Source organism: Moschus berezovskii, chromosome 6, assembly GCF_049115385.1.
Source record: "Moschus berezovskii isolate FMDL1 chromosome 6, NW_MosBer_1.0, whole genome shotgun sequence".
Classification (NCBI taxonomy): domain Eukaryota; kingdom Metazoa; phylum Chordata; class Mammalia; order Artiodactyla; family Moschidae; genus Moschus; species Moschus berezovskii.
Window position 1 is genome coordinate 44,492,841 of NC_142465.1, and position 23,924 is coordinate 44,516,764.

The window sequence follows — 23,924 nt, forward strand, 5'->3', positions numbered from 1 at the left end:
AAAATATGGAAATTAAAGACTGTCTATAAGGGCTCAGAAAGAAATAAAAACATTACTGAGAAATCCTAAATTGCCTCATAGAAAATATAAATGGTATGAACAACTATTAACAGGAATATGAATTTTAAGGAAGCTGCTATTGAGGGCTCAGAAATAAATGAGAATCTTATTGGAAACCAGAGAAAAAGGGATTTTTGTTATATTGAAAGAGGAGAGTGAAATTTGACTTAAAGCTCAACATTCAGAAAACTAAGATCATGGCATCTGGTCCCATCACTTCATGGGGAAACAGTGGAAACAGTGGCTGACTTTATTTTTCTGGGTTCCAAAATCACTGCAGGTGGTGACTGCAGCCATGACTAAAAGACGCTTACTCCTTGGAAGGATAAGTTATGACCAGTGTAGACAGCATATTAAAAAGCAGAGACGTTACTTTGCCAACCAAGGTCCATCTAGTCAAGGCTATGATTTTTTCAGTGGTCATGTATGGATGTGAGAGTTGGACTATAAAGAAAGCTGAGTGCAGAAGAATTGATGCATTTCAACTGTGGTGCTGAAGACTCTTGAGAGTCCCTTGGACTACAAGGAGATCCAACCAGTCCATCCTAAAGGAGGTCAGTCCTGGGTGTTCATTAGAACAACTGATGTTGAAGCTGAAACTCCAATACTTTGGCCACCTGATGCGAAGAGCTGACTCATTGGAAAAGACCCTGATGCTGGGAAAGATTGAGGGCAGGAGGAGAAGGGGACAACAAAGGATAAGATGGATGGATGGCATCACCGTCTCAATGGACATGGGTTTGGGTGAACTCTGGGAGTTGGTGTGGACAGGGAGGCCTGGAGTTCTGCGGTTCATGGGTTTGCAAAGAATTGGACACAACTGAGCAACTGAACTGAACTGAAGCAGGATTGTGACATGCAGTTATGTAGAAAGCAGAGCTAGCTTATAAGTAATGAACTTGGATATTTAGGTGAGTAGTTTTACAAGTAAAGTGTTGAATGTGCAGATTGATTTCTTCAGTCTGTAAGTGCAAGAGGAAAGAGATAAACTGATAGAGGAACTGTTAAACGAAAAGAAACCAGGACTTGATGATTTTGGAACTTCTCATTCTATCACAAAATGCTAAAATTAAGATATTTGTATAAATTTAATTTAAAATAAAGAGATTATCTTTCTGAGCTATATCAGAAAGATCAAAAGGCCAAAGTAATCAGTAGCAAAAAATGACAAAAAATTAAGGAACTTATCATAAATCCCATCAGTCATCTCAGCAGAAGTCAAAATTAGAAGAGATTTTCTTGGAAAGATATGTACATGAGCCTCTTGTCTAATGTACTGAATTCTTCGATATATGGAAAATCCACCAAGTTCTTGTGAATCTTATACAAGCAGAGACACTGATAACTTGGACTGAAGGGGTCAGAGAGATAGGATGTAAGAAGGTCTCAACCTATCATTGCTGGCTTTGAAAATAAAAACGGGTCCAAAATTAAGGCATGTGGCAGCATCTGGAAACTGGGAGAAACCTTTAACCAATAGCCAACAAGACAAGGAGCTTAGTCCTATGACCACAAAGAACTGACTTGTGTCAAAAACCCAAATGAATAAGAAACTAATTTGATTCTCTCTTGGAACTTCCATGGACAGAGAAGACTGGCAGACTAGTCCATGGGTTCCAAAGAGTTGGACATGACTGAGTGACTAACACTTTTAGAGCTTCCAGAATTAATTGAATCCTTCCTATACTTTGCATGAAACGTTCCCTTGATATCTCTAATTTTCTTGAAGAGATCTCTTGTTTTTCCTATTCTGTTGTTTTCCTCTATTTCTTTGCATTGATCGCTGAGGAAGGCTTTCTTATCTCTCCTTGCTATTCTTTGGAACTCTGCATTCAGATGCTTATATCTTTCCTTTTCTCCTTTGCTTTTCGCTTCTCTTCTTTTCACAGCTATTTGTAAGGTCTCCTCAGACAGTCATTTTGCTTTGTCCCTGTCTCCTGTACAATGTCACGAACCTCCGTCCATATTTCATCAAGCACTCTATCTATCAGATCTAGTCCCTTAAATCTGTTTCTCACTTCCACTGTATAATCATAAGGGATTTGATTTAGGTCATATCTGAATGGTCTAGTGGTTTTCCCTACTTTCTTCAATTTCAGTCTGAATTTGGCAATAAGGAGTTCATGATCGGAGCCACAGTCAGCTCCTGGTCTTGTTTTTGCTATCTGTATAGAGCTTCTCCATCTTTGGCTGCAAAGAACATAATCAATCTGATTTCGGTGTTGACCATCTGGTGATGTCCATGTGTAGAGTCTTCTCTTGTGTTGTTGGAAGAGGATGTTTGCTATGACCACTGCGTTCTCTTGGCAAAACTCTATTAGCCTTTGCATGCAAAGATAGACTCGATAAAGGACAGAAATGGTATGGACCTAAAAGAAGTAGAAGATATTAAGAAGAGGTGGCAAGAATACACAAAAGAACTGTACAAAAAAGATCTTCACGACCAAGATAATCACGATGGCATGGTCACTCACCTGGAGCCAGACATCTTAGAATGTGAAATCAAGTGGGCCTTAGAGAGCATCACTACGAACAAAGCTAGTGGAGGTGATGGAATTCCAGTTGAGCTATTTCAAATCCTGAAAGATGATGCTGTGAAAGTGCTACATTCAATATGCCAGCAAATTTGGAAAACTCAGCAGGGGCCACAGGACTGGAAAAGGTCATCTTCATTCCAATCCCAGAGAAAGGCAATGCCAAAGAATGCTCAAACTACTGCACAATTGCACTCATCTCACACGCTAGTAAAGTCATGCTCAAAATTCTCCAAGCCAGGCTTCAGCAATATGTGAACCGTGAACTCCCAGATAGTCAAACAAGTTTTAGAAAAGGCAGAGGCACCAGAGATCAAATTGCCAACATCTGCTGGATCATGGAGAAAGCAAGAGAGTTTCAGAAAAACATCTATTTCTGCTTCATTGACTATGCCAAAGCTTTTGACTGTGTCGATCACAATAAACTGTGGAACATTCTGAAAGAGATGGGAATCCCAGACCACCTGACCTGCCTCTTGAGAAACCTGTATGCAGGTCAGGAAGCAACAGTCAGAACTGTACATGGAACAGACTGGTTCCAAATAGGAAAAGATGTACGTCAAGGCTGTATATTGTCACCTTGCTTATTTAACTTCTATGCAGAGTACATCATGAGGAACGCTGGGCTGGAAGAAGCACAAGCTGGAGTCAAGATTGCCAGGAGAAATATCAATAACTTCAGATATGCAGATGACACTACCCTTATGGCAGAAAGTGAAGAGGAACTCAAAAGCCTCTTGATGAAAGTGAAAGAGGAGAGTGAAAAGGTTGGCTTGAAGCTCAACATTCAGAAAACAAAGATCATGGCATCTGATCCCATCACTTCATGGGAAATAGATGGAAAAACAGTAGAAGCAGTGTCAGACTTTATTTTTTTGGGCTCCAAAATCACTGCGGATGCTGATTGCAGCCAGGAAATTGAAAGACGCTTACTCCTTGGAAGGAAAGTTATGACCAACCTAGATAGCATATTAAAAAGCAGAGACATTACTTTGCCAACCAAGGTCTGTCTAGTCAAGGGTATGATTTTTCCTTTGGTCATGTATGGATGTGAGAGTTGGACTGTGAAGAAAGCTGATCACTGAAGAATTGATGCTTTTGAACTGTGGTGCTGGAGAAGACTCTTGAGAGTCCCTTGGACTGCAAGGAGATCCAACCAGTCCATTCTAGAGGAGATCAGTCCTGGATGTTCATTGGAAGGACTGATGCTAAAGCTGAAACTCCAATACTTTGGCCACTTCATGCGACGAGTTGACTCACTGGAAAAGACTCTGATGCTGGGAAGGATTGGGGGCGGGAGGAGAAAGGGACGGCAGAGAATGAGATGGCTGGATGGCATCACCGACTCGATGAACATGAGTTTGAGTGAACTCCGGGAGTTGGTGATGGACAGGGAGGCCTGGCGTGCTGTGATTCATGGGGTCCCAAAGAATCGGACTCGACTGATCGACTGAACTGAACTGAACTCAACTTCATATACTTTGATTTTCAATGGAGACACTTGTGCAATATGTTGTTTTATGACACTGTGTGGTAATTTGTTATAGAAAATAAAAATAGAAGATTGATTTCACATTTATTTTTAGAATATTAAATATACTTCTTTTCTAATGTTTTGAATATTAAATATACTTTCTAAATAATTATTCCAATACATCTTTGCAAGACTATATCTTTTGTTATCATTTTCTTTAACCTTCTCTCACCTCTAATTTATTCTTTATCCTTGGTAATTTTTAAATTGGTAACTAATTATTTTAGAAATTTGTCTAAACATTGAATTTGGATTCACACTTCAAATAGTTTATTTGCTTGTACTCACAATGTGAATCTGGAACCACTCTAAATTGTTGGCTAAAATTTACTGGATCACAAAGGTAAATTCTGTTCAGCAAATCTTAGAGAAAGCCATCTATTATTTCTGAGTTCTAAGGGCAAGTTTGTGTTCTTCCACCCAGTGCAAAGTCTAGATAGGCTTGTTTCTTTGATACAGTTTCTTGGTGGTAGTTTTATTTTGAATAGACTCACTCTTAGTGTGATGTCCTTATACGCACCCTGGTTCTCTGAGAGAAACACTTCAGATTCCACTAGGGCTAGCACTATGCTTCGGAGAAGGCAATGACACCCCACTCCAGTACTCTTGCCTGGAAAATCCCATGGACAGAGGAGCCTGGTAGGCTGCAGTCCATCGGGTCACTAAGAGTCAGACACAACTGAGTGACTTCACTTTCACGCACTGGAGAAGGAAATGGCAACCCACTCCAGTGTTCTTGCCTGAAGAATCCCAGGGACGGGGGAGCCTGGTAGGAGACTGTCTATTGGGTCGCACAGAGTCAGACATGACTGAAGTGACTCAGCAGCAGCAGCAGTAGCACTATGCTTCATCTTCTGTCCCAGTTTTGCCTTTGCTTACCTCTTGGGTTGCTGTTTTTCTTTTTTTGGTCCCCTTTCAAATCTTTTCTTTCTTAACTTTTAAGAAAAGCATTTTAAAAGAAGTATTTGGTAGTCATATTTTTAGACTTTTTCATTTAACAGCTGCCAGAAAAGGAATGCTCCAAAAATTATTTTTAAGCATAGTAAAATTTATTTATAAAAAATTGAAGTAATGTATTTCATTGCCTGTATAAGAGTTTTACTACCTTAAGCAAAACTATTAGCAAAATGATAATTTTTCCATTAACTTCTTGATGCATTTAACAAGTACACTTCCTGATGGTACTAATGTCAAGAAAAATAAGTAACAGACCACAGGCAATATGTTTCACATTTTAAATCCCTACTTTCTAAATATATGTTGCTGGCACTATATAAAGACTCTGCTTCAGACTCCAAATGAAGAAAAAAAGAAGTGTTTGAGAATCAAATTCTAAGAAATTCAATTAGTCCTTATACTGCTTTTATGGCAGCCCACTCCAGTGTTCTTGCCTGGAGAATCCCAGGGACAGGGGAGTCCGGGGGGCTGCCGTCTATGGGGTCACACAGTCGGACACGACTGAAGCAACTTAGCAGCAGCAGCAACTACTTTTATATTTTAAATAAACATAAAGCTCATTCTGTATTTAGAAAGTATATTTACTTCTTGGTTTGTAAACCAAAGATCTACATTTCCTTGATAATATTAATGAGCAATTCTGTTCCACTCAATCACAAGTAATCCAAACCTTTGTCTTTCCATAACAAAGGATTACTTTATCTCCCAAAGTGTAGGACACGACTGAGTGACTGAACTGAACTGAACATTATGCTGTAATAATTTGTTTATATATATGTATATACACCAAACCATGAGCATCTTAAAAAGATGCTTTAACCTCTGAGCCACCAGGGAAGCCCATCTTGAAAAGAGAAACCATAAATACTAAAAGTATTGTAGTAGTCCCAGAATTTAGGACTAGACATAGGTACTAAATAAATATTTGATGAATTTAATCTATGAGTGAGTATGTTTAGTAGGATGTAAGAAGTTTATAATTCTGTATCATATTATTTTAACCTATATTTTAAACTAATACTAGGAAAATTTGTTTTAGTATTATTAGAAATATTATAGAATTGTAATAATATTTCTAATAATACTAAAAGAAATTTTTCTAGTATTAGCCAGCATTAGTGAGAGACATAACTTTAAATGAAGCAATTTACACTCCCAGTAGTTTCCTGTCTTTTTCTTTTCTAATTTATCGTCTAATTCACATATTTTTTGCACAAAGAATGAATGAGCATTTAGATTCTTAAATAAAAGTAAGTTTAAATTGTATTTGCCTAAAGCATTGTTAACAGGATAATGACAATGCCCAAAGAAAGAAAATGCTTAGTAAGGGAAGCAGTATTGCCAACATTTAAAATAAATGTTTTCCAGAGCTGACTTTGAAGTAATTTACATTACTTCTTTTTAAAAAAGAAAACTACACTGCCAAACAGAAATAAACAAATCTCAAACAAATAAAACCTTTTAGAAGTTAGAGTTATACATCGAAGGCAAGACATACAAGTTGCATCTTCTCACATATATTTTTCAAGCTTACATAGTTATATTTTGCTTTTAAAATGTTCGACTGAAAATAGTGTTTAGGCATGAGCCCCATGTGCTTCTATTTTTATACCAATCCTTCCATAAAAATCACCTCCTCTAAAATAATAAATGCATTTAATGGAATTGGGATCCAATCTTCTTCACTTTTCTTCATTAACTTCTTGTCTTTGACTTGTACAAACTGTGAATGTGGGTCCCCTTTGATATTTCAGATGCAGAATAGAGAAACCAAACTTACTCTGTTCTCTAAGAAAACAGTTTATATCTCTTTTCTATAATTTTTGAAAGTTTTCCTTTTTTGGCCATGGGAATAAACTTAAAACCCTCGCTGGTCTCCTTGTCCTTTATTCCTTTAATCTAATCTATCATAAAGAACTATCATATTTGTTTGCTTCCACATCTTCAGATCTCTATCAGAATTAGCACATCATTTCATGGCTTGACAGGAATAGATAATTTTCCAAAATCCCTTCTGATTCAGTATTTTATTTTATTTTTTTAACTGATCACCCTGACTAGAATGTGGATTCTTGTACTAAACTCCAGCAGTAATAATCCCATTTAATAGTTTGTAAGTCAAGTATTCTGGAGGTGAAACTGGGACAATCATTTAACATTATCCATCAAAGTATGTTCATAATCTTGGTTCTCTGGCTATATACATTTTATTACATTTTCCTCAAATGTTCTTCATTCCAACATGTTGCTCTAGGACAATGCATATTTACAGGATCTTTCAGGCCTTTTTAGTGGTCTTCATACCACAGCACATCCCCTTCTCATTGTCTACTCAGTAGAAAATTCTCAAGATTGGTTTAACTTTTCCAGGTAACTTGATAGGAAACCAAAACTTGAGTGTTAGTTAGGCCTCAGCTTGTAAGTATGCAATTTACTAGCTATGTAACCATCAGCCTCAGATTTCTCAATGTCAAATGAGATTAACTATAGTATTAAGAGTGAAGAAGAATAAATGAAGAGAAAGAGCAGAAGCATAAAGAATGAAGAAATGCATAAAACAGAAGAGACAGAGCCAAAGCAAAAATGCCCATTTGTGGATGTGAGTGGTGATGGAAGTAAATCTGATGCTGTAAAGAACAATATCTCAAAGGAACCTGGGATGTTTGGTCCATGAATCAAGGTAAATTGGAAGTGGTCAAATAAGATAAGGCAAGAGTGAACATCGGCATTTTAGGAATCAGAAAACTAAAATGGAACAGAATGGGTGAATTTAATCCAGATGACCATTATATCTACTACTGTGGGCAAGAATCCCTTAGAAGAAATGGAGTAGCCCTCGTAGTCAACAAAAGGGTCCAAAATGCGGTACTTGGGTGAAACCTCACAAAAGACAGAATGTTCTCTGTTCCTTTTCAAGGAAAACCATTCAGTATCACAGTAATCCAAGCCTATGCCTCAACCACTAATGCCAAAGAGGATGAAGTTGAACAGTTCTATGAAGACCTACTAGACCTTCTAGATCTAACACCAAAAAAAGATATATTTTTCATCATAAAGGACTGGAAAGCAAAAGTAGGAAGTCAAAAGATACTTGGAGTAACAGGCAAGTTTGACCTTGGAGTACAAATGAGGCAGGGCAAAGGCTAACAGAATTTTGCCAAGAGAATGCACTGGTCATAGCATACACTTTCTTCCAACAACACGATAGATGACTTTAAACACAGACATCACTAGATGGTCAATGCCGAAATCAGATTGATTATATTCTTTGCATTTGAGGATGGAAAAGTTCTATACAGTCAGCAAAAACAAGACTGGAAGCTGATTGTGACTCAGATCATGAACTCCTTATTGCCAAATTCAGACGTAAGTTGGAGAAAACATGGAAAATCACTAGACCACTCAAGTATGACATAAAACAAACACCTTACAATTATACAGTGGAAGTGAGAAATAGATTCAAGGGATTTGATCTGATAGACAGAGTGCCTGAATATCTATGGATGGAGGTACATGACATTGTACAGAAAAGAACAAGACTATCCCCAAGAAAAAGAAATGCAAAAATGCAAAATGGTGGTCTGAGGAGACCTTACAAATAGCTGAGAAAAGAAGAGAAGCAAAAGGCAAAGAGAGAAGGAAAGAAACACCCATCTGAATGCAGAATGCCAAAGAATAGTAAGGAGAGATAACAAAGCCTTCCTAAGTAATCAATGCAAAGAAATAGAGGAGGGCAATGGAATGGGAAAGACTAGAGACCTTTTCAAGAAAATTAGAGATACCAAGGGAACATTTCATGCAAAGATGAGCACAATAAAGGACAGAAAAGGTATGGACCTAACAGAAGCAGAGGAGATTAAGGAGAGGTAGCAAGAATACACAGAAGAACTTTTTAAAATGGATCTTAATGACCCAGATAACCATGATGGTGTGATCACTCACCTAGAGGCAGACATTCTGGAATGCGAAGTCAAGGGGGCCTTAGGAAGCATCACTACAAACAAAGATAGTAGAGGTGATGGAGTTCCAGTTGAAATATATCAAGTTCTAAAAGCTGATGTTGTTAATGTTCTGCATTCAATATGCCAGAAAATTTGGAAAACTCAGCAGTGGCCACAGGATTGAAAGAGGTCAGTTTTCATTCCAATCCCAAAGAAAGGCAATGCCAAATAATGTTCAAACTACCACACAATTATACTCATTTCACATGCTAGCTAAGTAATGTTAAAAATTCTCCAAGATAGACCTCAACAGTACATGAACCAAGAACTTCCAGATGTTCAAGCCGGATTTATAAAAGGCAGAGGAACCAGAAATCAAATTGTCAACATCTGCTGGATCATAGAAAAAGCAAGAGAGTTCCAGAAAAGCATCTACTTCTGCTTTATTGACTATGCCAAAGACTTTGACTGTGTGGATCACAACGAGCTGTGGAAAATTCTTCAAGAGAGGGAATACCAGACCACCTTACCTGCCTCCTGAGAAATTTGTATGAATGTAAAGAAGCAACAGTTAGATCTGGACATGAGACAACAGACTGGTTCCAAATTGGGAAAGGAGTACATCAAGGCTGTATATTGTCACCTTGCTTATTTAACTTCTATGCAGAGGATATCATGCAAAATGCCAGGCTGGATAAAGCACAAGCTTGAATCAAGATTGCTGGGGGAAATACAAATAACCTCAGATATGCAGATGACACCACCCTCATGGCAGAAAATGAAGAGGAACTAAAGAGTCTCTTGATGAAGGTGAAAGAAGAGAGTGGAAAAGCTGGCTTAAAATTCAACATTCTTAAAACAAAGATCAAGGTATCCAGTTCCATCCCTTCATGGCAAATAGATGGGGAAACAGTGGAAACAGTGATAGACTTTATTTTCTTGGGCTCCAAAATCACTGCATATGGTGACCACAACCATGAAATTAAAAGATGCTTGCTGCTTGGAAGAGAAGCTACGATCAACCTAGACAGCATATTCTTTACTAACAACATCCGTCTAGTCAAAGCTATGGTTTTTCCAGTAGTCATGTATGGATGTGAGAGTTGGACCATAAAGAAAGCTGAGTGCTGAAGAATTGATGCTTTTGAACTGTGATGTTAGAGAAGACTCTTGAGAATCTCTTGGACTGCAAGGAGATCAAACCAGTCAATTCGAAGGGAAATCAGTGTTGAATATTCATTGGAAGGAATGATGCTGAAGCTGAAGCTCCAATACTTTGACCACCAGTTGCAAAGAACTGACCCATTGGAAAAGATCCCCAAAGCTGGGAAAGATTGAAGGTAGGAGGAGAAGGGGACTTCAGAGGACGAGATGGTCCAAAGTTTGAGCAAGCTCTGGGAGTTGGTGATGGACATGGAAGCCTGGTGTGCTGTAGTCCACGAGGTCACAAAGAGTCAGACACAACTCAGCAGCTATCAGAACTAATTGTAATAGGAATTATAATTTTGCTTTGTAAAACTGTGAGGATTGTAAAAGCTAAAGCAGATAAAGTGCTTAGTAGAGTGCCTCCGATATAACATTAACTAAATAGTATTATTATTGATGGTAGTGTTACTAATATTATTGCTTTTATTATTAATTCCAAGACATTTCCCCAATTATCCAGCCCATTTTTGATAACTCATTTCAACCTCTATTAACTCAGCAATATTGAGCACTATACTATGCAGTATTAATTATCCTTTATTTGTTTTATGTATTTGCACAGTGATTTACTTTTATGAGTATTTTCCAAGAGGGTACTGACAGGACACTTAATATTAATAAGTAGTCATTAAAGAATTTATCATCTGTTTTGATATTTTTGAACTTGAGAATTCTATAAAAGAAAAAAACAGAACCAACATCATTGAGTGTTTATCGTGAATTGGAAAAATTTTCAAAGCGCAGTTACTATAAATACATCTGAATATTCTATTACACACAATTTTGTCATATAATTTCATTCTTTAATACTAAAATAGACATATATATCCCCCAAGTAAACAGCTTACCTTAAAATTGTTTCAATTTTTGCTTCAGAAATAATCCAAAGCCGATATCTACAAATCAATAGTATGAAACTACAGTCAGTTAGCCTGAAGATAAAGATGTTTTTACTTTTAGCGATGATTTTTATATTTTCTATAAAGAACAGTAGCGTTTTCATCCTTCAGAAGTTTTTGTTTATTGCTTTGACCACTAGTGTTTTAGAATACTTGTAAAGTATATTCTGAAAATACATAAATGCTTTTAAGCTAAAGGAATTTATTTTACTTTTCTTACTTATTTTACTGTTCATAAAGCATATTGATGGGTTATAGCCCAAGCATGATATTATTCAGCATTATTGAAGTTTATTAAAAGTAACATTTTAAATAAAATTATAATAACATTACTGCTGAATGTGTCCCATTTCACAATACTGAACCCTAGACTAAAATATATCTTAGGAAGAATGTATATATACCATACATACCCTACATACACGATATGTATGTATTTGTGTTTTCAAAATGTATGTACACATATGCAGGGGTCCCCAAACCCTGGGTAACAGACTGGTACTGGTCTATGACCTGTTAGTAACTGGGCCAAGGCCAGGAGGTGAAAGGCAGGAGAGTGAGTGAAACTTCATCTATATTTACAGTTACTCCCCATCACTCACGTTACTTGAGATCTGTCCCCCTGCCAGATGGTGGCATTAGATTCTCATAGTAGTGCAAACCCTACTGTGAACTGTGGATGCAGGGGATTTAGGTGATATGCTCCTTAGGAGAATCTAATGCCTGGTGATCTGAGGTGGAGCTGAAGCAGTGATGCTAGCCTTGGGGAACAGCTGATAATACACATTATCATTAGCACAATGAATGTGATGCACTTGAATCATCCTGAAACCACCCCCAACCCTGATCCGTGGAAAAGTTGTTTTCCACAAACTGGTCACTGACACCAAAAGAGTTGGGGACTTTACTTCATAGCTGCATATTGATAGATATAATGGTATTACACACATACACAACATGTATAAATTTAAGGGGAAAAAAAACACAAATAGACCTAAATCATTTGGGAGAAGAAACCAAGTATTTGGGTGCAATCAAATGGATCAAACTCAACCAAGCTCAAGTGTTTCGATAAACTGATATTTTAGTGATATTAATAATAACAGCAACAAAAATCATGTTTTGAGTTTAATAGTTCATAGGACACTTTTCCACATTCTTGTTCAGGTCTTCAATAACCATCATGATCATGAGTATGTTTCTTCCCAAATGCTATTATGGTAAGCTTGGTCTGAATTAACACAGAGACAGTTATACAGGAAGCAAAGTCCCTTCAAAGACCGATTCTGAGATCAGCCTTTACATTTAAAATACAAACTATGTCATGTTTCCTCATAAATGAAACACAATTGTGAAGTTTATTTTTTCATGTGGCCAAAGCTCCTCCCTTCGATCTTGTCTCAAACACTCCTTGCTCAGAATGATGGCAGATACTAACCAAATAATGGCCCAGATCAACACATAACTATTAAAATAGGCTATATTAAATGTCATGAAGAAGGTTCATATAGTACTTTGAGTATAATGAGGATCCTGATTTATTCTGGAGGGATTAGGGGAGACTTCCATGAAAAATAAAATTTAAATTGAGAATTATCAGGCAAAGACAGAGCAATAAAGGGAAAGAAGGGCCATTTTGAAGGACTGGCAGGTGCAAAGTGCTGAGGCGTGAGGGAATAAGGCATAGGGGAAGGGAATAAGGAAGGGGAAGAAGATCATAAGGCTAAAGCACAGACAGGGAGGAGTGAGTATGTGTGCATAGAGCTAGAGAGCCTAGCCAGGATCATGCCAGGCTATGAAGATTTATTTTTATATTACATAGTAGGAGGTCATTGAAAGGGCTTCTGTAGATGAGTAAAGTAATAAAGCTTCCTTGAAGATAAGGAGGAGAAAAAAGTGGAGGAAGAGTCAATGTAGGAACCCAGTGAGGGGTTATTGCAGTAGTTCAGGAAAGAGAGGTCATGGCTTTAACTTGAGAGTTTGCAAAAGATTGAAAAATGGGTTTGTTTTAATAACTTTGGGGTGATAGAATATAGTCTCTCTCCCTAACTTGATTATAAGTTCTATGAGGGCAGAGACTCTATCTTTTAATGATATCTCTTTTATATCCTCTGCCATTATATGCTCCGCACATAGCTGAATTGCCCCCCTCAAAAAATTTAATGAATGAATGGCAGGAAAGGAAGAGAAAGTTGGAAAGTATAAGGAACTTCATGAAAGTTTACTATTTTCTGTGATAGGAATTACTAGAAAAGATCAAATTTGCAAGTGAAATCATAAGTTTAGATTTAAATACTGTAATTCATTGTTTATTAGACATCCAAGTAGAGATACGAAGTAGGAAATTTTAAGTGTCTAAAGCTCAGAAAAGAGATCTTGATAAGAGATATTAATTCGGAAGTTACATATCAGTAATCTTGAAGCTATGGGAGTGGGTGTAATATCTACAGGGAGGAAATAGATTAATAATGGTAACTGAAAATTTGTAGGCACTTACTGTGTATTAGGTACAGGTCTAAGGATTGGAAGAAAAGTTATGACCAATCTAGACAGGATATTAAAAAGCAGAGACATTACTTTGCCAACAAAGGACTGTCTAGTCAAAGCTATGGTTTTTCCAGTAGTCATGTATGAATGTGACAGCTGGACTATAAAGAAAGCTGAGCACCGAAGAACTGATGCTTTTGAACTGTGGTGTTGGAAAAGACTCTTGAGAGTCCCTTGGATTGTAAGGAGATCCAACCAATCAATCCTAAAGGAAATAAGTTCTGAATATTCATTAGAAGGACGGATGCTGAAGCTGAAGCTCCAGTAGTCTGGCTACCTGATGCAAAGAACTACTCACTAGAAAAGACCTTGATGCTGGGAAATATTGAAGGCGGGAGAAAAAAGGGACAACAGAGGATGAGATGGTTGGATGGCATCACCAACTCAATGCACATGAGTTTGAGCAAGCTCCGGGAGTTGGTGATGGACAGGGAAGCCTGATGTGCTGCAGTCCAAGGGGTCACAAAGAGTCAGAACGACTGAGTAACTGAACTGAACTGAACTAAAGATGCTACATATATCAGTCCCATTAATGCTCAAAATAACTCCATAAAGGTTATTTTATTTATTATCCCTCTTTAAAGATGAAAAAACCAAGGTACAGAGAAATTATATAACTTGCCTAAATTCACACAGCTAATAGATGGCAGAACTAGAGGTGATAGGCACAATTCTATGATGGTCTGTCATTCCCAACCCCTGGTGTACATATCTGTACACACAATTTCCTCTCCCATGCAGAGCAGAAGCTGTAGATGTCATGGGATACAATCCCTACTGATTAGTTATTAATCAGTTGACTTTGAGTTAATCAAAACCAAAAGGGAGATAATACAGGCTTGCATAATCAGTTCAACCTATAAAACGACGTCAGATTGGCACTATGAGAGGATCTATGTAGGGGGCCACGTGGCAGAGAATCATAGGTAGCTTCTAAGAACTGAGAACAGGCCCTGGTCAACAGCCATCAAGAATATAGGGATGTCAGTCCTATAATCACAAGAAATTAAACGCTGCCAACATTAGTGAGCTTGGAAGAAAACTCAAGGTGCTCAGATGAGCTTTAGCTTTAGCCTCCAGATAGATTTCAGCTTGTTGAGACCTTGAGCAGAGGACCCAAATGAACTCCACCTAGACTTCTGTTTTACAAAACTGAAATGCTAGATGAGTGTTGTTTTAAGCCACAAAATTGTGGCAACAGGCTACACAGCAATAGGAAACTAATTTACAGGAATAAATGTAGTTAGTATCTTTATGTGGCCTGAGCTGTTAAAGATTTAGCTGTACTTTATAAAGTAGGAGAGTTGGGAAGTGAGAAGAGTGGCTAGTGCCAATAGAGCCCTGCAGAATACAGACATTTAAAGATTACACAGGGGTAAATGAACCAGCAAAGAAAACTGAAGAGAAACAAAGAAACTCAAGAAAATCCAGTAGAATGTGGCATGATGGAAGACACAAAGAAGAAAGGCCTTTGGAATGAGGGATGCTGACTGGTCAAGAGTGTGTAGTCTGTGGAGAACAAGTCTGATGAGGACTGAAGTATGTTCGCTGGATTCAGTAAGTTAGAGAAGGCTGTTACGGGCTTTCCTCTGGTCAGCTGAAAAGTGGAGTTGGTGTTTCGAATGCCTCCCCCTGTTGCCCCCCCCACTTTTTAATTATGGGGAAAAATCATGTGAGGGGCTGGGGAGAAAAATCTTTTCCAGACATACTTTCATTACTCAATATTTTCTTACAAGAGAATTACAGACTTCTTCCTTGAAAATTAGACACATTTTGTTAATTATAACAGACTTGAAAAGTAAATCAATTGAAATGCTGTTTTGTCACAAAATTTAACTTCCAAGATTCACAATTTTTTAAGTGACAAGGCAAAATTACATCCAATTTGTATTCTAAAGAAAATTTAATCTCCCAAGATGACTAATGAAAAACAGTAGAAAGAAGAGAACAGAAATGAGAGCACTTGGTTTCTGAAGATTGGTTACTCTGATCACTTATGCTGCTTCTCTAAGGGAAAGCTGTTCTGTTCTCCTAAAAGAATGTGAAACAAGGTGAAGGAACCAAAATATAAGCAGACATTAAATAAATCAATAAGGATCCACTTTGACTGTAGCAGAGTACAACTGAGAAGACACACTGCACAACCAGACATAATGAAAAATATGGCCTTTTAGCTGCTTATGGGTGTGACAGTTCTTACTAACAGAAGCAACCTAATAAGTGGGTATGTGATTACAGTCTAGTGTAAGACAAAGCCTGATTCATTAATGAGTCATACATTTTCATTTAAAGAAATAGACTTCTGTCATCCTTCCATAAAATTATTTAAAAAAGAAAGTCTACCCTTTAGTGCAACGGATCATTCCAGGAAACAAGCTCTGAACCTCTAACTAAAACAAGAGTTTTGAGCAGAGTGCCTTGACATTTCCTTAAAGTCCTTCTATTTTAATAGATGGAATTTTCAGGTGGACTTTAAAATGAGGTTTGATTTTGTTTTCCTCAAAAATACAGTCTATAAAAATATGAAACAAAGAAAGCATGAGAAAAAATTTTTAATTTCATTTTCTACGTTGGATATCCTAGAACTGTATTGTAGTTTCCCACAGTACTGACAACTAAATAAATTCTTGGCTGATGTTTTAGATCTCTCATCTCAAATATACCAGATCCCTAATTGCCTTGAAATTTAAAGCCTAATCATTCAGATGATTCTTTCTCCTCTTATTACACAAACAAATATGAAAATATGAAGCTTCTTATGGTCATATTGTCCAACTATAGTTTTTGTCTTAGACAATGTATATTCACTATGCATAAATATCCCATATTTGTTTCCAGTTACTTGAGTAAACTGATTGTTTCAGTGAGCAGCACTCCTTGTATAATAGATTGCAGAATATTTCTTTCCCATCCCTGTACTGAGCTACCATCTGCAAAGGAGATAGAAGTTTTGTAGGGCCATAGTCTAGAACACAATAGAAAATATAGACTACATTTTGTCTTTTTTCAAAAGACACATACATGGTCCAAAAGATCTTCAGTTCAGTTCAGTTCAGTTCAGTCGCTCAGTTGTGTCTGACTCTTTGCAACCCCATGGATGGTAGGCTTCCCTACCATCACCAACTCCAGAGCCCGCTAAAACTCATGTCCATTGAGTTGGTGATGCCCTCCAACCATTTCCTCCTCTGTTGTCCTCTTCTCCTCCTGCCTTCAATCTTTCCCAGCATCAGGGTCTTTTCCAGTGAGTCAGTTCTTTGCATTAGGTGGCCAAAGGATTGGAGCCTTAGCTTCAGTCCTTCCAATGAACATTCAGGACTGATTTCCTAGAGGATTTCCATGATCTTCTTGCTGTCCAAGGGACTCTCAAGAGTCTTCTCCAACACCACAGTTCAAAAGCATCAATTCTTCAGCACTCAACTTTCTTTATGGTCCAATTCTCACATCTATACATGACTACTGGAAAAACCATAGCTTTGACTATATGAACTTTTGTTGGTAAAGTAAGGTCTCTGCTTTTAATATGCTGTCTAGGTTTGTCCTAGCTTTTATCCAAGGAGCAAGCATCTTGTAATTTCATGGCTGCAGTCACCATATGCAGTGATTTTGGAGCCCAAGAAAATAAAGTCTGACACTGTTTCCATTGTTTCCCCATCTATTTGCCATAAAGTGATGGGACTGGATGCCATGATCATTTTTCGAATATTGAGTTTTAAGCCAGCTTTTTCACTCTCCTCTTTCACTTTCATCAAGAGTCTCTTTAGTTCCTTCTAGCTTTCTGCCATAAGGGTGGTGTCATCTGCATATCTTAGGTTACTGATATTTCTCCCGGCAATCTTGATTACAGCTTGTGCTTTATCCAGTCTGGCATTTTGCATGATGTACTCTGCATGTAAGTTAAAAAATCAAGGTGACATATACAGCCTTGATGTACTCTTTTCCCAATTTGGAACCAGTCTGTTTCATGTCTGGTTCTAACTGCTGTTACTTGACCTGCACACAGGCTTCTCAGGAGACAAGTAAAATGGTCTGGTATTAGAATAAGCGTCTGCCTCCAATGCGGGAGACCCGGGTTCGATCCCTGGGTCGGGAAGATCCCCTGGAGAAGGAAACGGTAACCCACTCCAGTATTCTTGCCTGGAGAATCCCATGGACGGAGAAGCCTGGTAGGATACAGTCCACGGGGTTGCATAGAGTCGGACAAGACTGAGCGACGGAATGGAAGTTTCCATAATTTGTTGTGATCCACACAGTCAAAGGCTTTGGCATAGACAATGAAGCAGAAGTAGATGTTCTTCCAGAATTCTCATGCTTTTCTATGATGCAATGGATGTTGGAATTTGATCTCTGGTTCCTCTGTCTTTTCTTAATCCAGCTTGAACATCCGGAAGTTCTGGGTTCACGTACTGTTGAAGCCTAGCTTGGAGAATTTTCAGCATTACTTTGCTAGCACGTAAGATGAGTGCAATTATGCAGGAGTTTGAACATTTTTTGACACTTCCTATTTAGGGAATGGAGTGAAAACTGACCTTTGCCAGTCCTGTGGCCACTGCTGAGTTTTCCAAATTTGCTGGCATATTAAGTACAGCACTTTCACATTGGCCATTAGGACTTGAAATAGCTCAACTGGAATTGCATCACTTCAACTAACTTTGTTTGTAGTGATGCTTCCTAAGGCCCACTTGACTTCACGTTCCAGGATGTCTGGCTCTAGGTGAGTGATCACACCATCATGGTTATCTGGGTCATGAAGATCATTTCTGTATAATTCTTCTGTGTACTCTTGCCACCCCTTCTCAGTCTCTTCTGCTTCAGTTAGGTCCATACTGTTTCTTTTACTGTGACTGTCTTTGCATGAAATGTTCCCTTGGTATTTCTAATTTTCTTGAAGAGATCTCTAGTCCTTCTCATTCTATTGTTATCCTCTGTTTCTTGGTTTTGATCACTGAGGATGGCATTCTTATCTCTCTTGCTATTCTTTAGAACTCTGCATGTGGATGGATATATCTTTCCTTTTCTCCTTCGCTTTTACTTCTTGTTTTCTCAGCTATTTGTAAGGCCTCCTCAGACAACCATTTTGCCTTTCTGCATTTCATTATATTGGCGATGATCTTGGTCACCACCTCCTGTACAATGTCACAAACCTTCATCCATAGCTCTTCAGGCACTCTGTCTATCAGATCTAATCTCATGAATCCTTTTGTCACTTCCACTGTATAATCATAAGATATTTGATTTATGTCATACCTTAATGGCCTATTAGTTTTCCCTACTTTCTTCGGCAATTTAAGTCTGAGTTTGGTTACAAGTTCACAATCTGACTCACAGTCAGCTCCTGGTCTTGTTTTTGCTGACTATGTAGATAGTCTCCAGTTTTCGCTGCAAAGAATGTAATCAATCTGATTTCAGTATTGACCATCTGGTGATGTCCACGTGTCGAGTTATCTTTTGTGTTGTTGGAAGAGGGTGTTTGCTATGACCAGTGCATTCTCTTGGCCAAACTCTGCTAGCCTTTGCCCTGCTTCATTTTGTACTCCAAGACCAAACCTGCCTGTAACTCCAGGTATCTCTTGACTTCCTGCTTTGCCTTCTAGTGATGAAAAGGACATCTTTTTTGGGTGTTAGTTCTAGAAGGTCTTGTAGGTCTTCATAGAACTGTTCAACTTCAGCTTCTTCAAAACTAGTGGTTGTGGCATAGGCTTGGATTACTCTGATACTGAATGGGTGCCTTGGAAATGAAGAGGTCATTCTCTCTTTTATGAGATTGCACTCAAGTACTGCATTTCACAATCTTTTGTTGACTGGGGCTACTCTATTTCTTCTCAAGGATTCTTGCCCACAGTAGTAGATATAAGGTTCATCTGCATTAAATTCACCCATTCCAGTCCGTTTTAGTTCACTGATTCCTAAAATGTCAATGTTCATTCTTGCCCTATCCTGTTTGACCACTTACAGAAGCAGAAACTCCAACAGTTGGCCTCCTGGTGTGAAGAACTGACTAATTGGAAAAGACTCTGATGCTGAGAAAGATTGAAGGCAGGAGGAGAAGGGAACCACAGAGGATGAGATGGTTGGATGGCATCACTGACTGGATGGACTTGAGTTTGAGTGAACTCTGGGAGTTGGTGATGGACAGGGAGGCCTGGCGTGCTGAGATTCATGGGGTTGCAAAGAGTCGGACATGACTGAGTGACTGAACTGAACTGAAATGAATTTATTTTGATTCATGCACCTAACATTCCCAGTTCCTAGGCAGATTGTTTTTACAGCATCGTATTTTACTTCCATCAACACAACTGGGCATTGTTTTCACTTTGGCTCACCCTTTTCTTTCTTTCTGGAGCTGTTTCTCCACTCTTCTCCAGTGGGCACCACTGACCTAGGGATTTCTTCTTAGATTTTAGGAATACAGACTAAATTCTAAACCTCAAAGTCCTTATATTTACTCCAGGAACAAGAGTGACTTTATGTAAATTTATATTTCCGGCTCAAATGAGTCTTTATAACAATGGAAGGAGCAGGAACATTAACTAGATTGCATTGAACTATACTTGCCTATGAATATCTTTTATGAGCTAGCCAATATCCATCTTATTGTACTTTGTACATTTATTTTCATATCAGTGGAAGTGCTACTTTTGTAATCAATTTCTTCTTTTAAAAATAGATTTTATTTCTACTACCAACTTTATTTAACTTTGAAGATTTTCTATTTTGAATCATAAAATATCTCTTAACTGTTCATAGCTAAAATAGGAATACTTAACTTTCATGATTTGACTCTAAAACACACTACAAATAATGTATTAAATGACAGCAAACTTCTTGGAGGATGTGCATATTATTAAGGTCTAATTCTTAGGAAATTGAAAATCCTGATAAAAACTAAATCTCTTCCATCTTGCTGTGTATATCCTTGCGCCCAAACTCATTATACCTTTAGGTGTATCTACACACCCAAATGATACCAGACAAGTAGACTTTAAATTATAAATCTCTTTTGTAGAATTCTTTTAAGATACAGATGAAAAAAAGTTGAGGAGTGCTAAATTCGTATTCATTTTTAAAAATGAGAAGTAGCACACAGAAGGAACTGCTAAATAATTCAAAACAAACAGACGGGGAATTGAGTGTTAAGTAGACTTTTTGAAGGATATGTTGAATTAATTTGAAACATTTTATTTAATAAACTTAATATTTAGAGTAAATATAATTGCTACCATCAAGAGACTATTATTCACCAAGCTTTTAACATAGATTATTTTGTTAAATCTTGCAAAATAGGAATTGTTTTCCCATGTGAAAAGTATGGTTTCAACTACTATGAACAAAATAATTAATCAAGAATTCCCTGAATTTCAATCAAAAATAATTTCCACTAAGCAATTAATTCCATGAATGTGTCATCAAATTCATGGCTCTTCTGACTATTAAATGGACATGTCACCAACTATCCCTTTTTAATATTAAAAGAAAGGAAAAGATCAGTTGTTGAAAAGCTTCTTACTAGAAACGTTTTCTAGAAAATTCTAATACAAATCTGATGAAAAGAAACAGGCTGTTCTTTCTTAAGGGGTTTTTGTTGGCATTGTTTTGTTTAAAAAAAACAACTAGTAATTGTACATGTTTACAGCAGCATGCAGAAATCAGCTTTTCATTATTTTTTAAAATTATTTTCTTTTAATTGGAGGATAATTATTCTACAATATTGTGATACTTTTTGCCATACATAAATATGAATCAGCCATGGGTATACATGTGTCTTCATTTTTAATGCAGCATACAGAAACTAGCTTTCCATTGTTGATCTATAAGATATACTTTGGAAGGAAAAATAAGACTCATCATACTCCAGATTAATGCAGTCTTTGTTTTCTCTTATGTATAAAATTGGGAAAAATGGAAGTTCAAGTGAATATTTTTAAAGTGATCGAAAAGGTAGGGATCAGCAAACTTTCTAGGATAAGGGCCAGATAGTAAGTATTCTATGTCACAGCTCTCTGTGACAACTATTCAATTCTACCATTGTGGTGGGAAAACAGTCTAGATAATGCATATATAAATATGTGTGGCTGTGTTCCAATAAAACTTTATTTATCAAAATAGCACATAGGCTGGATAAGGCCCATGACCTGTAGTTTGCTGACCTTAAAATAAGAGAGTGATAAATATAATCATAACATAGAAATGAAAAAAACAGTATACTTTCTTGTAGTATGTTTAAAGCCTCCTCATCATTTGTCCAAATTACTAACAGTAACTTTCAGTATAAGCCTTAGGCTCTGGACTATACCTTTAGTTATTAGAAAAATGGGACAAATGTTCTCCTATTGTTTTTAATGTCCTCAATGAAACTTTTCTCAGAGAAAATTTTAATGCTATTTGGTAAGCTGTTAAAAGCAACAAGATTTTCTTCTATTCTTTACGTTAGTGTAAGAACGTCCACTATCTGGCATCTTGTACTATTGGAGCAGTAGATGGAGAACACATTCAGGTAAATTTGAAGTTGTTAATTTTAATATATATATATATATATATATATACACACATATATACATACACACATATATTTTCTTTATTTTCCCTTGCTAAAAACTCTGGAAGAGATAGTAGTATTAGTCACATTTGTTAGGTCATGAATCTGAAGTTTAAGTAATTAAGTATATTACCAATATTACGTAGCTATAGGACCAGAATTTGAACAATGGAGATCCACACAGTGCTATCATGTACTGTTCCACAATTGCTGCACTCGTTAGAATGCAGAATATAAGGGCAAATATAAGGGCATAGGTGAGGTTGTTATTGTTGTTCAGTCACTCAGTTGTGTCCAATTCTTTGTGACCCCGTGGATTGCAGCACGCCAGACTTCCCTGTCCTTCACTATCTCCTGGAGTTTGCTCAGACTTATGTTCATTGAGTCAATGATGCCATCCAACCCTCTGTCACCCCCTTCTCCTCCTGCCCTCAAAAACTAGGTGAGGTATATTTGTATATTTATTACTGAAAACTTCCCACAGGGGCAATAAAGTTTACTTGTCTTACAAAATCAATATCATGACTATTTTTAATAGCAAGATCTATGTATTACTAGGATTCTTTTTCTAACACTCCAGTCCTGGCCTGATTCTAAAGACATTGTTCTTTCACATTTTGCTGAACATTGTGTCAGGACAGCATCCTGGGTTATTACAAAAAGTAAGGTGTTGAAAGAATTCCTAGACCATATATATAAAACAGTCATTTCTCTGCCTAAAGTCCTGGAAATAGTTTATTACCATGAAAATAGAAAAACGTTTTATGTAATATGAAAAAATTTTCAGTTACGTGACAATACCTGGTAACTGACTGGATATAGAGGATAAAAAGGAGAGGAATTAGAGATAATATAAATATTATAAGGTGGTTGAATAGATGCATGAATATATTATTAATTAAGAATAGGAGATAAAGTTTGGGGGAAAAGAAAAGATGCTTTTTTTTTTAAGTTCAGTATGAGATGATAGGATAATCAAAAAGAAAGTGGAAAAATGTACGTAAAACAAGCAGTAAGTACAGGTAGAGCTAGGGATTTGAGTAACATTTTTATACAGGTGTGACAGCTAACACCAAGAGAATGAGAGCACAGAGGTGGGAAGAGTCTAGAACTGGGAGAGGGAGGGACCTACAAGATGAGGCAAAAAAAGAAATAACACTGCAGAACTCTAATTAGAGAGGGATATGACAAGTTAAACATAGCATCACAGAAATAAAAAACAAACAAACGTGTTAATGAGAAGAGATTCCCAAGAATGTCCCTTACTTCACAGAGTTCCAGGAAGATGCGAAATGTATGGAAATCACTACATCTGGAAATCTCAGAATAACTAGTGATTCTGCAAAGTCAGTCTTAATCCAATAGTAAAGTGAGGGGCCAGAAAAGGGTGAGATGTAGAAATAGAGTGTGCAGACTAACTTTTTTAAAATCTAAAATGTAGGAGAAGGCAGAAAAGGAGGGAAGAAGGACAAGAAAGATTAGGTTTGTTTCATATTCAATTTTATGAATGGAAACTGATTGGACATTTTTAAAGGTGGAAAACTATCCGGAGAAAAGGAGAAATTTAAGGTGAAAAAAAGGATAACTGATATTACTGTATTTCACTCTGTAAATCCAAAGTCACAAATCAATAGTAGCTTCAAGTGACATCTTGTCCTGCTTATATCTTTTCTTTTAAGGACTTAATATCATTTGCACATCATAAAGTCAGCA

At 37.2% G+C, this 23,924-nt stretch overlaps 1 protein-coding gene across 6 annotated transcripts in view; it reads right to left on the bottom strand.

Moving 5' to 3' along the window:
• CNTN1 (contactin 1) overlaps nt 1-23,924 on the bottom strand; it is a 427,927-nt gene that overhangs the window by 295,237 nt on the left and 108,766 nt on the right. For 5 of the 6 annotated variants that reach the window (XM_055394044.2, XM_088836972.1, XM_055394046.2 and 2 more), the window contains exon 2: nt 11,081-11,128. The exons of the other annotated variant lie outside the window; for it this stretch is intronic. The gene's annotated coding sequence lies outside the window, so the exon portion shown is untranslated. The remainder of the gene's footprint in view (nt 1-11,080; nt 11,129-23,924) is intronic. 6 annotated transcript variants of the gene reach the window in all.